Genomic DNA, 17,394 nt, shown 5'->3' with positions numbered 1-17,394 from the left:
AATTTCAATCGAAATTAGACGAAGATATCTAAAATTTTTTTTCCAAGAAACTTTTTCTTTCTCTTAAACTTAAGACATAGGTATTAGAAGTGAAGGGAAAGAAAGAGGCGTGTGAAATGGAAGTCATACGATTCTAAGCCTCGCCTTGGCCAAAGGGGTGGGAAGCCCTTTAACCCTTTCATTCGCGAGGCATGCGCACTGCATGCGAACCATGCAATGCAACCTCAGTAATTGCTGCATTCGAGACAAAATGGTAGACGTTCTGCGATGGCGATATTTCATGCTTCTACCATGTCAAGTGAAATTTGCTCGTATAAATGTAATCTAATCTCGATAAAAACGTTTATGTTTTTAAGTAACACATAAAGATATATTATATGTACGTGACTTCCTTTTTGACGAAGGGTTCGTTTCGCTTAAAAAAAAAAAAAAAAAAAAGGATAGTAACAATAAAAGAAACGATGGGAACTAATCGGAATGATTTTTTTCAGCAAAAAGAGTACGATAATCCTCTCTTTTTCTTTCTTTTTCTTTTTCAATGAATATACTGCTTTCAAAAGAGAGATAGATAGAGAGAGAGAGAGAGAGAGAGAAAGAGAGAAACCAATTACTGAGCAGAACCCAAGATTTGCGAGGGCAAAGAGAATCGCGGCTGTATCTTCTTCGAATTTTTCTCTTTCGAAGGTCGACGTCTTCGAGCTCGTTCCGTAGTTAGCGGGGCGTGTCTCCAGTTTCTTTGAATTAAACATCCTGTCTGCTTCAATCGGCCCTTCCCTTGTCCTTCCAACATCGGCCCTTTCTCCATCAGCCCTTGCCAATGAGTCCAGAAGTAAACTTACTCTCTACTTTTTTTCCTACCGTTTCTTTTCTCTTTCTCTCACTCTCTTCTTTCCTCACCATCACTTTCTCCATCCTCCTTCTCACCTAACTCGCGCCCTTTCGAAGATGGGCAAAAGATTCGCCGCGACGGCGGAGGTCGAAGGTGAATTTAAAGGTTCGACCCTTTGCTAAGAAGACCAACGTTCCAAGAACTGTTTCTTGATAAATTTGTAATCAGACTTTCGCGCCACGTTGTTCTTATTTCTTTTACTCTTTATCTTCTTATATTTCTTTATTTTTCTCTTCATTTTTTTTTGTTTTTTCTTTTACTATCCACGTCCGTTAACAGAAGAGTTTCGTGTTCTTCGTTTTCCTTCTTTCTTCGCTTACTCTCTTTTGCGAATCAAAATGTAAAAAGAAAAAAAGAAAACACAGAAGGAAGAAGCTCACGTATGCACTTATCTTCATTTCTCATTTAATGGTGAACCATTTTATAACATTCGGAATTTTTACTGTACGTGATAGTTTCTCTCTCTCTCTCTCTCTTTTTATAAGTTCTTTATAAACCATTAAAAATTTATATACTGAAGAATTTTAAAAAATAACCGATGCTTGCTCTATGTGAAAATAATTTATTATCGTATATTAAATAATTAATGCATTATCAAATTTGTAAACGGAGTTGTACTTCATAGATATAAATGTATTCTTTAAAAAAATATTGGTCCGATATTCACCGTCAAGATTTTTCAGTTATCATTAATATCAGATTTTAGTGTTCGAACCGAAGTACATTTTTGCGTTGATATTGGTACTAAGGGAAAAGGCGTGAGGGTGGTAACGCAAATTCGTACCTGCGTAAATCCACTGTAAGAGTATGAACCTATAATTCGTGGCCTCAGGTGCCGTATACTTGACAGGGTGTTTATGCTGCAGCCTCTGGCACTTTTCTTTTACCAACATTTATTTTTCTTTACGTTCGTTTTCTTTGTACGAAAGAAAAGAGAACGCAGAGTAAAAGAGAGATAGATAGTAGTGAGAAAATGATACGAAATTACCTTTATCTTTTTTTTCTTCTGTTTTTTTTCTCCTTTTCTTCTTTTTAGTGAATTTAAACGTCTAACAGGACACCGTCTCGTGTCCCCGTCCAATTTGATTTCATCGAATCGATTCGTTCTTTTGATCATCGAAGTGCCTACTCGAAAGGAAAAAGGCTTATCGAAATTGTACAAAGTCTCGACGATTAATAGCGTAGACACGCGTTGCGGAGACAAAGTGGTATAAAAATGATGCAAGGGTCCATCGTATAGGTCTTTAAAAAGTATGTAGGGGCTTTCACAGGATATCGTGCTTTTTGTGTCAAATCGATCTGCACTCGATCCAGCGAGGGCGTTACGAAGGTGATGCATAACGCTTTGGGCGTTGCACGACCAATATCGAGGGGTGTCACTTTTCATTCATAGATTTCGTTAGTCCGACGTCATCATACGCATATCACGTGAAAATTATTTCTGGATCTATAGTTCCATGAGAAGGAAGAAATTTTAATACCCTATGATTGTCATTCTATTCAGCTTATTTTTTTTTTCCCTGCAATATAATTTAATTGCATTTATCAATTCTCTTTTTAACATGGAACTCGTACATTTCCAATTTGATTACGGTAGAATAGATCAAATATTACTATATTGGTATTTTCTTCGATGCAATTTTATTGAATATACTATCCGTGTATCTGGCCTACGTAAATTGAGAAGAATATAGAAAAATAGGAATATATACGATATGATCAAGAATACGAGTGTGAACCTTGCTTTCTCCATGCGAAGTTTTTCCCTTTTCTTTTCTGCCTATCAATCTAGTCATGTAACTCTCTTCCTACCCTCCATGCCCAACCATCTTCCTTTTCCTATCCACCTTCTTTCCTCTTTCCCTTTGCACTCTCTTCTTTACTCCCTTTTCTCTACCCTTTCAAGTTCCTTACAGTATCGAAGACGTACGGCTCGATATCCTACGGGCGAGTTGCTCTGGCGCACTCGAGAAGTCCACCCCAAAGATTTGATCAGGAAAGAAAGATACGCGGGCAAAGCGACGCGCGAGGCAAAGGGTGGGACCCCAGTCTTCGGGCGAAGGCACCCTTACTTGCCCATCGCCATACCTCGGTCCGCACCCCACGCGATGAAAAAAACTTGGCTACCCCTAACGATTTTTTTCCTCAACCCCATCTCGAGGCACACTAATTACGTTTTTAAGCGAAATTACTTGGCGCTGCTGCCGGCACGAACTAGGTTTACGCGCGCGCACCGGCTGCCTCGTACGACATTAAGGACACTGCCTAGAACCAGAATAATGTTGATGATGGTGGTGCTGGTGATGGTGATGGTAGTGGTAGTGGTTGCGAATGAAATACCGTGGGGGTGCACTTTTTATGCTGAGAGTACAATCCTAAGGAACGTACAGCGTACCCTTCTTCGTCGCGCGAACACCCTCCGCGTTGAATCTCTGATTACAAAATGTTAAATGGCATCGTCGGCCTCATTACTCATCCAAATTTTATTCGTTCTGGCAATTGGCCTCCGTAGAAAAAAAAAAGTCGGCATGCTAAGAACCGGCCGTTTCAGCAGAAATTTCGTAGACTCTTTCCCTTTTCTTCATCCTCCATTTTTCTCTTCCCTTTTCCTTATGGAAACTTCTTTCTTCGATTCTTTTGATAATTTCATCTATTGTTATAATCACGAGTGCTTAATATTATCTCACGATTTTCTTTTACCCGTAATAGATCATCCTCTTTCTCTCACGGGACGGGGTTTGCTCCACTTGATATTATGCATACTAATTTTCTCTCTCTCTCTCTCTCTCTTTCTCTCTCTCTCTCTCTTTCTCTCTCTCTTTCTTTTATTCAGAATTGTTACGGATATTTCCTTTACAAGCAGATTCCGGTACGGTAGTGGAATTATCGATGAACCTTAGAAATCCCCGTAACAAATCTCTCGAACAACCCTTCCCAAATGGATGGTAGTGGTAGCGGTAGTGGTGATCGAAGCACAAGTAGCAAAGGCCTATGGACAGAAGTTGCGCGCATCTCATGAATAATTTCTTTTTTTCTCTCCCTCTCCCTCTCTCTCTCTCTCTTTCGTTCTGTCTCTTGTACCATCCTTTCTCCTGGGTCGATGGTACGGCTGGCAGAGTTAGGTATGAGGGTGCAACCGGACCTAGGCTCGCTGCAAATCCCTGTAGATAAAAAGTCCGCTTGCCTCACCCCAGGCGCTATCACCCCAGCCGATAGTAGTGACTCACCCACGATCACTCAATACATTTTTTTCAACCCCTCCGTGGCACAGATCCGTGTGGGTTCGCGCGGATGGAAGGGACGAATCCTTTCGCCCTACGTTCCTCGCTTCTTCTACTTTGAAGCCTTCACCGAAAAGGGTTCATCGACCCGAATTTGAAATTCTTTCTCTTCCAATGATCGCACGCTCCTCTATGCCTCGTTTCTGCTCATGTCCAGGGCAAAGTGCATGACGCTGGAAGAATCTCGTTAAAGACGCGTATGTAGGTTAAACCGCACCACACTGCATTCCGACGTGAATACGTGGAGGGTTGCAAGGTAACTCGAACGAATGTTAACTTATGTAGATAAAGTGAGAAAACACGAAATCGTTTCTCATTCATAAAAATTAATTTTTTTCAAGGTTGCCCATCCCAATTTTCGTTATTTATTCTTTTTTTTCTTTTTATGGAATCTTTTTTTTTTTCGATTATTTAATTTTCGTTTCAACGTAAAATTGTGTAGACGTTTTAAAAGATGTTCCACGAACATGTCTATAAAAAAACCTTGAAATGAAATAGTGGGCCTTTAGACACTTGGAGAAAAAGTTCTTGAATTAAGAACAACATCTATATATAATTGGAGTAAAAAGTATACTAAACCTGTCATATTTTGTAACATCCGGTTTTACATCGACCTTATACATTTTACCTTATAATACGATTTTCACTTTATTGCCTATACTTCGTTTATATAATGTGGATTTCTTCGTTTTACCTAGCTATATCCTTTTTTTCAGTTTCGAGAAGACCAAACCTTGACTTTTTTATGCGCGCATTCTTTTTTATGATTTACGTTGAGCATCTTTTCTTTTATCTCCTTTTTTTTCACCTTTCTCTCTTTCTATCTCTTTGTATCTCTTCGTCCTAGCTTGTCATCGACCGGTCCTCGTCCTTTATTTTTTTTTTCCTTCTATTTTACCATTCTTACCATCTTGTTTTCTTTACCTCCTACCTTCCATTTTCTGTGATATTCTTCTTCGATAGGCTCGTGATACAAGCGCGCGCGCGAGAGAGAGAGAGAGAGAGAGAGAGAGAGAGAGTGAGAGAAAGTAAGAAAGGAGGTAGAGAAACAGAGAAGTAGCTAACGGACGGGAAATTGTGATTTTAATTTTTAATTTTTTCTCTCGAAGTACAGTAGCGCTTGATGGCGATGGAAGAGGAGGACGCTTAAATAGTTGATGAGATATGGATTTTTTTTTTCGGTGGGCGGTTGATTAATGCAGGTCGTATGCGCGAACTTGGCAACGTGGGGTACTTGGTCTATAAAAGTGTAGATACATTATATAGCTGAGTCGGAGTGGTGCTAGGTACGAAAAGGGGAATAGAGAGGAAGAGAGAAAAAGAAGTCTGCCGTTATAACGGCGGTTGTCGTTAAAGGGTTGATTGATTATTCACTGCATAAAAGCTTGTTACCGATGAAAGAGAGTATAGTACAGAATATTATTATACAATCTGTTTGGTCATATTATCTTCGAAAAAATATTGAAAACATAACGATAGATATCGTAACAAAATTTTTTGGAACGACATTAAATAAATCAATGACTTAATAAAGTACGATTAATCTTTATCAATGAAACGAATGAAATTAATTGTAATCAATGTACATAAATAATTTATCTTTCCCGTTAAATGATACGCTTTTGTAACTTTGTCGATCGTTAACACAAATTTATACGAAAGTTTCTGCTCTTCGACACGCCCTCCGAGATCTTCTTTTATCCACATTCGTTCACGAATTGAAGCGTGAAGTAGATTAGGTATCTAAAATAAAAAAAAAAAAAGTAATGTAAAAGAATAGAGAGAATGAGAAAGAGCGAGAGAGAGAGAGAGAGAGAGAGAGAGAGAGAGAGAGAGAGAGAGAGAAGAGTTGAAAGAAGGAAAGAAAGGATTTCTTTCGGAAAGGACGAAGGTCAGAGAATCTTTTCTGAGACTTTCTTCCACGTGTCCTTTATCGCATTCCGTAGGGAGGAAAGTTCGCGATTCGCCGTACTTACGAATGGGAAGGATATCATCCCCTTGGAAGTATCTTGCGTAATTAAGCAACGTGATCGTAATGTATCCAGCGTGCAAGGTGGCGGCCATATTGCCCCCACCGTGGAGCATTCTTACAGGGGGTGGTGATAAGGGTGAAAAGGCAGGATGAGGAGGGGGAGTGAGACGGGGTGGACGTCGACGAGGGAGGATATAGCCAGCGCGAATCGAAGCACGGAGGGTCGCTACCGGAGAAGATGGAAGGGTGAAAGTGCGAGAGAAGGAGGCCGCCAAGCCGAAGACGGAGGGAGAAGCACCGAGTGGAAGGGTAAGAGGGTTGGAGGGAGGGGAGCGAGGGTAATGATATGCCGGGTGGTCGTCGCAGAGACGACTTCGACCCTCCGTCATGCCCTCCGTAAGGGAAGAAGAAGAGAACTAGGGGCAGTCTCGCTGGAATCGCTCCTTTCACCGGCCTCCTCCTCTTTTTCTTATTCTTCTTTCTTATTTTTCTTATATTCTCTTCTCTCTTTTTCTCTCTCTTTTTTTCCCTCCTTTCTTTTCTCTCTCTCTCTCTCTTTCTTTGCCTATTCAACTCGATTCTTTTTTTCTTCTTTTTTATTTAATTCAGGAACGGCAATTACAGTCGCGAGATACGCGTATTCGCGTACTTTTTTCATTATCTCCGCTCTAGAGACTCGGTAAGATAGCGAAAGGAGAAAGAAACGAGTTTCCGTTATGCTCAAGCGTTTTTCCAAAAGAAATAGATATTGTTAAAATGGTACTCTTTCCGATGGTTAAAATAGATGCTTCATGTATAATAACAAAGTCATTAAATCATAATAAGAGATATTAAATTCGTGTAAAGTTAATGAAAATATTTAAATGAAAGGATATAATATAATATTATTAGACGCTCGATCACGATTCTTGATTTAATCTTATTGTCAGAGTCAGCAAACGAACGAATCCAATTATGTTAGTACACTGTGATTCGTTTAACTCGTTTGCATATCGTTAATTATGCCAGGAGAATGATCGATTTGTCGGTCCTTCGATGCCTTTTACTTATCCTTGATTAATCGTATTTCTAATGCTCGAACGACGTCCACTCTTGAAAGTAACACTCTCTTCTTCTCTCCATCTCTCTCTCTCTCTCTCTCTCTCTCTCTCTCTTTCTCATTGTTAGTCGTATAAAAGAGAAAAGGAGAGACAACTAACGAAAGTGTCGCCTTACCGAAGTTCGTTTGCGTAGTCTTGTCTGCGATTCTGCGAGATGTCGGAGTCCTTGCATAAATCACTCTGAGTTTTCGCGCGCGAACACCGGCCTGTTATTCTACGTACACCTATACGATCATCCAAGTCGGTATATCACCAGAGTATATTCGCTACTATTATGCAAATCGGTCGTGCGGTACGCCATGGTACTCCACCCATGAACGATAAAATATCTTCCGTACAGGCCTTCCTCCATTGTGAGTTGCTCTCGCTTCTCGAGTCCCAAGCTTGAAACCTCGTAAAAGAGGCAAGGCAAGGGTAGGGTGTGTCCTGACATAGCGATCGTTTGCAAATAATATCGGCAATGTTCAGTTGAGAATCGTGAAGAAATGGTTTTGCCCAAGATCGTATACTATAAAATTTGAGTAGGGAGATCGGTAACAAGCTTTTCGAACTTTGTCAGATAATATTAATTGGATGAGACGAGTCTGAAGACTTTTGAAGGAAGTAAAGTATAAATTGACGTTGAGAATGTTACTTCGAGATGATCGAGTTACTTCAATGTCAAAAGATATTTGAAATTTTATCGTACGGCCATATTTTCTTCTGCCTCTCATCGAATCTTGACTTTTATAATTATTATATTTTTTCAACAAATATATAATATATTCATATCATTAAATATAATTATTTGTTAATTGGAAAAAAAGAAATGAAAAACGAAAAAAATAATACAGATGGAATATAATTTCGAAAGGCACATATGGTCCAAACCGATGGTGCCATTGAATCCAGCGTGATGATTGACCTTGAACTTGCATAGTTCGGCCTTTAAATGCTTTGAGTACCAATAGAATCGATATCATTGATTTTTTTTTTCTTCCAAACTCCCATTGTCAACTGCTATCGTGAATGAGATATACGTATATATGCGTCTTATAACACGTGGCATATAATCTTAATATTGCATATATATAAAATTTTTAAAATATGTATATTGTGAATAAAACATGTGAATATATTGCCTTTAAATTTATCTTCACTTTTATAAAATATTATTTTATAGATTCAATCAAATATATTTTGAATACTTATTTATAAGTGAATAAATTGAATTTACAGAAAGAAATTTGATTTGAATATCGAGTGCAAATGATAAGAAAATTCTTTTTTGATAAACGTCTCGTTATTATTGCATATCGAATAATTTCAGTGTGTTTATACAAGGAAAATAAAAAAAGATCATGTTTTCTCACGATATCGTGGGCGATTATGGTTAACAAGTGTCATCGTAGCATCTCCATAAATATAAACCATAAAAAGGATGCTTTTCTCGAACGTAGGATCGAATGCAGATCAAAATCCAGGCATCGTGCGAATTTACTGCATATTGGCTGGCTCTCTCTCGTTCTGATCAAAAGGAAGGGCCGAGTTACGTGCTACGCTTCTCGTGTTTTTTTTTTTCTTGTTCAATTTGAAGACCCTCTGAATCTTTTCGCTCTTGCATTGCCTCGGTGATCAAGGTGGAAACTCAAAGGCGGGTAGTTAGTCGTTGGTCAACCCTAGTAATTGCGCGTAACCATGGAAATGCCTGTTTGTTTGGGGTTCTTTTGGTCACAGAGGCGAGGACGCGGAGGGTTAAAAGGGTAGGCTTTCGAGGCCACTGAATGCAAAGAAGGGTTGTAAAAGGGCCGGAAGTCAAGGACGCACTCGCTGACTTCGAGAAACTCGGCCAACGACGATCATCGATAATTCCACGTTCCGTGCTTTGGAATGTATAGGAAGGGATCTCCAATCGGTTTGAATCTTTAAATTGCCCCTATTTTCTACATATCCTTTGCATTGTCTTATTTTTGTTTTTAAACAGGAAAATGATAAAATATTCTATTTCGTATCATTGGGAATCAGGCCAAGGTATATGATCGTATAATCGTATAAACCCTCAGGACAAATGCTTTCTCCAAGTACCATTTCCAACAGGTGTCCAAATCAGGAATAAAAATAATTCTTCACATATGAAAAAGAAAAGAACGTTTGTTCTTGCTGACAATACTCCTGAAGCTAATTTCATATTCGTCCTAGGAGCTCGTCGCTTACGAATTCGAAAGAAGAGTAAAAAGAGGTGAACTAGGGTGGATGTAAGAGCGAGAGAAGGGTGAAAGAGAAAGAATCCCTAAACAGGACCGTAAGATAAAAGGAGAACGATGGAAGGAAAGAAAGAGTAAAAGTGAGACAAAAAGAGAAGGAGAGAGAGAGAAAGAGAGAGAGAGAGAGAGAGAGAGAGAGAGAGAGAAACAGCAGCGTGAAAGTTTAGGAAGAAGAGCACGACGACGGCGGGTTGCGGAGGGATGGTCGAGGTATCCCCACTCAGTGGGCCATCCGCCCCTGAAAAAAGAGTTAATATTGATCCGTTTTTTTATTTGAGTCACCCCCAGGTTTTTCACCCTCGCTATTTTTTCTTCCCCCAGTTGCAGGGATCGCCGCGGCGCAGCGCGAGTACGACAGAGACGGAATTAGTGTTTCTATAGCAACTCTCTACCCCGTCCGTTCGTGAGTTCGTTCGTTCGTGAGTTCGTTCCTGCTTTGGTCCGTCCGCTGGTCCGAATCCTTTCTTCCAAGGTTCTATCTCGTCATTCCGATTCTTGGCAATTTTTTCAAGGATAACGTATAAAACCAAGAAGAATTAAATATCTCCATAAGAAAGAAAAGTATTCGTTTGTAATAATAGTAATGTTCACGAAAAAGAAAAAAAAAAAAAACAAACAAAGAAAGAAAAAACAAAAAAATAAAAAAAAAAACAAAAATTAAAATAAAAAAAATATTCGTCAAATTATAATTGATAATATCAATGTAATAATATTCTATTTACTTAGTTTAATCTATCGTAAAAACAAGCATATATATTTTCGGTACACGCATAGATATCCACGTATACACCATTTCGATAAAGTGGAACTGATATCAAGTCGAGTTATGTTCACCCCAAATCAGGAAATATGAAGCTCCGATACTACTTTCATACAATATATCCTCGCGAGGGTGATCGGTTTACGTGGAATATCATTCTGGCAATACGTTGTTGCATATTTTAAACTGAACTATGCTTTGTTTCAAAATACATTCTGACTGAAGCTACTTAGTTCTTATAGTTCTTTTGCATTCTCTTTGACCAGTTCCTTCCAGCCTAATAACACCCTTTTTACGACTCCTCGTACCCTGGAATCTGTTTAATGCTCGACGTATCGGCCCCTTGCCTATGAAAGAGACTACGAGCTTGCAGATTCATGGTCCAAAGAATCTAATTCAAGAAGAAGAAATTGTTATAACAATAAACATTGTAACATCTTTCGTAAGAATTTTATTATAAATTATTTAGAAAAATTTAGGTTACAAAAATTGATGATAATTATTTGATTAAAATTATAATACGATATTTTTATTATCCTGATTATTTTATTTAGTAAAAAATTCATAAAATTTTATACGAGATTCGATCGTTAATTTCAAGATAAATATATTAACCGTATTAAAGATATATTTATTTAGAAACTAATCAATAGATATTTCTCTCGATGCCCAAATTATTTATATATTTTATTAATCCGTCTCGTATGAAAATAACGTAAGTCAAAGTATACGATATCTATACTCGTCGATTGATCCAATATGATTTTTCGAATTGACAGAGAAAGAGAGAAATAGATCGAGAGAAAAGGACAGAAAACAGAGACGACATTTCGAAGAAAGTCGGCTTAAGAACATCGATGCGCGTGGTGTTGCAAACGTGCAGGAGTTAGTTCTTTCCTTTTTTACGGGGGTGGTCCTCGAGGGGTTTGACAAGCCCTTGGCTCGATAGTGTCACCTAAGCACCGAACCCCTTGGCTCGTTTCGTGTTCGAATCCTCCTTTTTACGAGCCCTCGGCTTACTTTTACGCCAAGACCCGCGGAAGCCCACGGCACTTTCCGCAGATACGTGACTGCTTACCGAAACTACGTCGTCGCTTGTATAATACACTCTAAGGTAAGGCCTGCGAACTACGTGCGACCTTTCTTCGATTTCTATAGTCTTGAAAATCTCCGTTTCCAAGACGCTCTGTAGTTTAATCGATGGATCCTTACGGATAACACAAAGAAGTGTGTTTAACGGGAGGATAAATAAAACGCACTTGTTAAAAATAGATTACATAGTAGCCGAATTTATTTTCGATCATGCTTATCATTTTATCGTTATTATTAAATTTTAATAATTAATAGTCAGGCATGTTGAATTGGAAAAAGTCCCAACGAAATTTATTCCTATCGTATGATCTTTAAATGATAAGAATATCATTATTGCTTTATTACTTACCATTAGATTATGCCTTAATGCACCAAGAGATATATAACATCCTTTCATATAAAAGATTAACTTTCGGTCGTCTTCGTCTCTTAGTTGCCGTTGTCGTTTGGTCTCGCATCTGCTTTCATTGTTCCTTTGGCATGAACAAATTCGTGCCCATCAGAATGCAGTCGTGCAACGGAAGTCGCCCATACGGTACACCTCGAAGATAAATCAATTTAACGCTCGGCAGCTCTATTTCGGCGGATCTTGAAAGGATACTAACTAGCACGCGGCACCTGTCACCCATAAAGGTGGACTTTTCGTGAGCATTAGCTCACGCTGTAAGATGTTCGTTCGATATATCTAAGTTCTCGCGGTCTTCTTCTTATATAGATAGAAAAAAAGCAGGTGAAAAGATATAAAGATCCGTGTGAAGGCACGAGCTCTCTTCCAGACGATAATATCAATGATGTTTTTGTCCTGTTATGCGTTCCTTCTGCTATCTTAACGTCTAACGCGATACGGTTGTATCTAATGTCTATCTTACATTATGATGTCGATAAGTAGTAGCGTAGCATCTACGTTGATATTGAATTTGATATAAGCAACAGGTAAAAACTTCTTAGTAAACAAATCTAACGATATCGATTTAAATTTTTTTCAAACAGTCGCTTTTTTTTTTTTTAATTTGACCAATCGTTAGATATAACCAATGTCCCAAAACCACCTGTCGTAGAAGAAGAGAATTTTTGAAGGACACAGAGAGTTTATCTATAACTAATTTTTACTAGAGGCAAAAGGATTCGCCATATGGTCCTCCGGTTGGTCTCTCGCCACCAAAATCGAGCGTCGATTTCCGAGAGGCAACGGTGCTTCGAGGAACGATGCCCATTTATTTGGCGTGTGCTGTATAATTAGGACTCCGAAGCTGGCCTTACCGAAGGCCCTTAGTGGGCCTTTTTCTTTCTTAGCTTCTAGTTGGAAAACGAGTTTTGAAAATATATTATGTGTGGCCCTGCGATCGGTCAAAATTCATTCTCTTTTCAAAAGTAGACTTTTTTCATTCCTCACAAATTTCTTTCAATTATTGTCACGACGAAAGATCGTTATGATTAATGTACGATCGATACAAAGAAGAGTTTCGTACACTTCAAACAAACTTAGAAATGGGATTAAAACAGAATGAGATAAAAAAAAAAAGAAAAAAAAAGAAAAAGAACAAAAAGAAATAAGAGAAAGAAAAAAGGCACTCGTCTTATTACGGATTATCAAGGAAAAAAAAATTTCAACAACTCGGTCAAACTGGTTTATTTCTATGAAATTCGATAGCATTGAGATATTTTTTTTTTGTTTTTTTTTTTTTTTTTAAAGAGAAACTTGGTTCGTTCACGCTTGATTCGAGAGGGCGTCGACAATTTTTTTTTTTTGTCCCCACACCATATGTCGAGAATAGTCGACTTCCGTAAAACGGGAAGTCATTTAAATATAGTTCTTTTCGAAAATTAGAGATGTGGAAAAGAAAGCCGACTAGAGTAGTGCCAAGCGATAATGGAATCGGTCGTTTCGTACGACGTGCCGGTAAAGGAAAATTTACGTTAGCTCGACAGGTATCTTAATGTTCTCTCATTTAGTATCAAAGCACTTTAAAATGCATTAACTTTAACGTCTCCATTTCATAACACAACACCTATCTCTATAAATATAAATTGTCAATCCTTGAATTGTATATCCTACGCTCGCGCAATCTATCGAACGGATAATTTGAAGATAATGTCTATGTGTTCCAATAAAATTTCGTATATGAAATGAGCTAACAAAGACGAATATTGAATTTTTATTACGATATACATACATACATACGTACCGTTTGATCGATGGATCAATTGATTCTTAAGGAGACCAGATTCATCTAAAAATGTGCTTACGTTCGGTGTGCAAGAAACTCCCCTGGACAAAAACGCATCGTACGTTTCAGGATTTCACGTAATTTTGGGTTTCACCCGTAAATGGTATCGCGTTTCTTGCGACGTTGGATTGGCGCATTGTCAATGGTAGGCCACCTAAGGATCAAGGGTGCCAGTCAGGATCCCTTTCATCCTTCTTCCTTCGGGGCAGCACGCGCGCTTTGCCCTCTATAAAGGAGTTTTTTTTCTTTTTTTTTTTTTACTGGAAAGACAAAAAACAAGGAACGCCAAAGCGAAAGCGGAAAAGGGGAAGTTTACACCCCTCTCGGTACTCCCTCTTTCCCTCTTCTTTTCTCCTTTCGCTTTTAGAGACGCGTGGCGTGCACACGACGCCATTATTTTTCTTATTCTCTTTTGGACACCGCGAGGAAAGAAATTTACGGGGGACTCGTTGCAGTGGATTTTCCAAAATTCGTTACCATCGTGGAAACCGTTCTTCTTTCTCTCTCTCGTTATAGCCACTTAAAGATCTCCCTTCGATCTCTGGGGAGTACTTAGATATATGTATGTATGTATGTATGTATGTATGTATGTATGTATGTATGTATGTATATCCTTTCGAGTACTTCAACGGAACACCTGTTTCTAATTTTATTGTTATTTGCTTTCGCAAAGATACTTTAAAATCTACCGAAGTTTTCAAAATAGAATTTCTAGGTATATATTCATTTGTTTTAAAGCTTTTGTGACAAACGAAAAATTAAAGATATATTTATATAGATACATACATAAATATATTGATAATTGAAATTCGTCATTATTTAATAATTTAAAAAATATCTCTGTTTAATGTATTACCATTGAAGTTTATTAATTATTATTGACATAGTTTACAGCTACGATTATTAAAAGCCATATATTAAAATGTAATCACGATCGAATTCGTAAATATTTACCCATTTTCGTCGCTACTACTTCAGGTAGTTGCGTGCGTGGTCTAAAAACCCTCGAGTTTTATGGATTCTGACCCCAAAAACGGTTCTTGCCCTGCATGCATCCAAAAGAAAAACGCACGATTGTGTCCCCTTCGCCGCGTGCAGCTAGACATTCTTGACATGTTGGCACAGTTCTTGACAAAGGAAGCAATGCGGTGGGAGTAAACTTATATGCCTGCACCGCTATGTAACAAACAAAAAGTGGTGGATCCCTTCGGATCGCTTATACCGTATCCAAAATCCGCCTACTTTTTTTTTTTCCCCCCTTTCTTTCCTTCCGTTAGAAATATATTGAATTGCGAAATACTTCTTTACCTTATGATCAATTTTCAAGAAAATAATATACGTCCTTAAAGAAGATATGCTGAATTTAAAGGTACCTTTTTTACTTTTGAATATATTACAACTTACCCTTTGTTGAACGCTTTGATCGACAATATCTCTGAAAACGTTTTATCGATAATTCTCACGTTAACATCTTTTCCGATATTCGGAAAAATGGAAATTTATGCAATGAAATTATACCGAGGAAAGAACCGGTTTTACATTGGCACTTTCAGAGACATCGATGCATCCAGTTAGGCTCGAGTCCGCTACATCTGCCACGTGCCCCCACATTACGGCATAATGTGTCACTGTGTCAGCTCTCTCTCTTTCTCTCTCTCTCTCTCTTTCTCTCTCATTTTCTCTTCCCCTATTTCTCTCTTCAACGATGTAGTGATGCTTGCAGCAGCCTCTTCACCTATACGAGCACGAGCGTGCCCGTAGAAATCCTAGATTTTGGAAATTCGATGAATTGAATGGTGGTGCGGCTGAATGCAAGTCGTATGTTAGTCCTACATGAGAGAGAAAGGAAGGGAGGAAGGGGAAGAGAGAGAGAGAGAGAAAGTAGGGAGGGATTGGGTGGTTTTTCAGTATCCAACTATGCTGCTGGTCTTTCCTCTCTTTCTCTTTCTCTCTCTCTCTCTCTCTCTCTCGTTCTATCCACCCCTCTTATATTCTTCGATAGTCTCCTTTCTCGTTTTCCTGCGGCACTGTAGCGACGCAAGATGCAACTTGGGATGAGTCGTGAAAATATCAAAACTTTTTGTCATCCACGAGACTTTTTTCGTTATTTTCCTTCCCTTTTGGTCCTTCAGGGAATAATAAACTCACAATGGTCTTATTGATGATTTTTGAAAAAAAAAAGAAAAAAAATAAAATCGATTCATCGATCGAATATCGTCGTTATTTTTTTAATAATATATTTACATAGTATAATTTGTAAATTATTATGAAAAAAAAGAAAAAAAAAGAAAAGAAAAAAGAAATAAAAGAATGAAAAAAAGAACTATCGTTTAAGGTAAAGGCGTCTTGAAATGATTAGGCTTCTGAAACGATTAAACAGTGAGTTTTAATAATAAAAATAGTTCGACAGACCAGTCAACTCGATGAAACATTTACTAACTTAATTACATGTGTGGAAATCAGGGCGATAAATCACGAATAAACGATTTATAATACAAAGGATGTTCTTTTATCTTTTTTCTTCGAACTGTATATTCACAATAGGAATGGGTTATTCGTTCCTGTTTTTGTTGTTGTTGTTATTGTTGTTGCTTTTTTTTTTGGCAGCGACGCAGTGACAATATTAATATTATATAATCGATACCTTCGATACTTAAATTATTTAGAAAAACTGTCTATATCATATTTGTACGAATAAAATTTCATTTATAATTCCACTTCTCGCTTCTTATGCTTCCTTCTTTTTTTTCTTTTTTTTTTTCTTTTTTTTTTTTTATTATTATTTCTTTATCTCTTATTTTATAGGAATACTATTCAAAATCAGTCTTGTGGTTGAGATATATTAGGTGTCTGGTGAGGTAGTGTCAGTTTCATAGTATACATTCAGTGCCACTCGATTTCTTATTCGTATCTTTTGTACATCTTTTCATAATTTTTCTTTCATATTTAGCCAACGATGATCTCTATAATCGTGTCCTTTTCTTTTTTTTTTTTTTTTCTTCTTTTTTTTTCTCATTAATTTTACATAGAAAAAACAGACGACAGACAAATAATAAAACAATATTGTTTAACATGATAATGAAAAATCTACGAAGTTCTCATAAACTTTATTATGCTTATGAAACGACAATAATTCCTTCGAGTGGCATTCTACGCATTTTATGTAGCGAGAATGTCTTCGAGTATTTTTACGGTGTGGCATTACTATTTTAATTAGAGGCATAAGGTCTGAATTTGTACCGTGCGTCGACACGCGCTACAAAGATTCGAACATGTGCGAGCACGCAAAGATAAATGAAATTAATTTATTAATTTTGATGTAGGGCAAGAAAATCATTGATTTTCGATTTACTCTCAGATGTTCGAATCTAATGTAAAACGCGTAATATCGTCGTGCATACGATTATCCTTTGGATTGGCTGTACAAAATTATAACTATGTATAGTTATACATATGTATACGTATATATATATATATATAAATACATACATACATATATATATATACATATAGATACAATAAAGTTTACATCGTAGGTATGTAATCAAATATTTCAGAGTGACTGGGATTGTTATACGGAATTAATTTATTAATTAATTATTTCGTCCATTCTTATTGCTTGAAGAGACAGATTTAAAAGTTTTTTGATCGATGTAAATGGCTTATCCGATGTCAATCCGTTCGTTACAATCCCAGTTCTAACACATACATTGTAACGGTATAATATTATAAGCTATTTGACACAAATAGATATTAATACTTATATGTAATTTCGTTGCTCTCATTAAAATGAGAGCAAAAATGACAACAACGATAATAACTAATTATT

At 37.4% G+C, this 17,394-nt stretch overlaps 1 long non-coding RNA gene across 2 annotated transcripts; it reads right to left on the bottom strand.

The window, feature by feature from the left end:
- Positions 1 to 572: 572 nt before the first annotated feature.
- Positions 573 to 15,719, bottom strand: LOC124947111. Of its 2 annotated transcripts, none has more exons than XR_007100314.1 (3): positions 14,520 to 15,719; positions 11,687 to 11,878; positions 573 to 5,913 (listed from the first exon to the last, which is right to left on the bottom strand). It is a non-coding gene; the product is annotated as an uncharacterized LOC124947111 (long non-coding RNA). The 2 variants fall into 2 exon arrangements; XR_007100315.1 differs by lacking the exon at positions 573 to 5,913 and adding an exon at positions 10,772 to 11,452.
- Between the last annotated feature and the right edge of the window lie 1,675 nt (positions 15,720 to 17,394).

The sequence above is a fragment of the Vespa velutina genome, chromosome 2 (assembly GCF_912470025.1).
Source record: "Vespa velutina chromosome 2, iVesVel2.1, whole genome shotgun sequence".
In the NCBI taxonomy this organism is placed as follows: domain Eukaryota; kingdom Metazoa; phylum Arthropoda; class Insecta; order Hymenoptera; family Vespidae; genus Vespa; species Vespa velutina.
The sequence above is the reverse complement of the archived record's forward strand: the minus strand, read 5'-3'. Positions and strand labels throughout refer to the sequence as shown.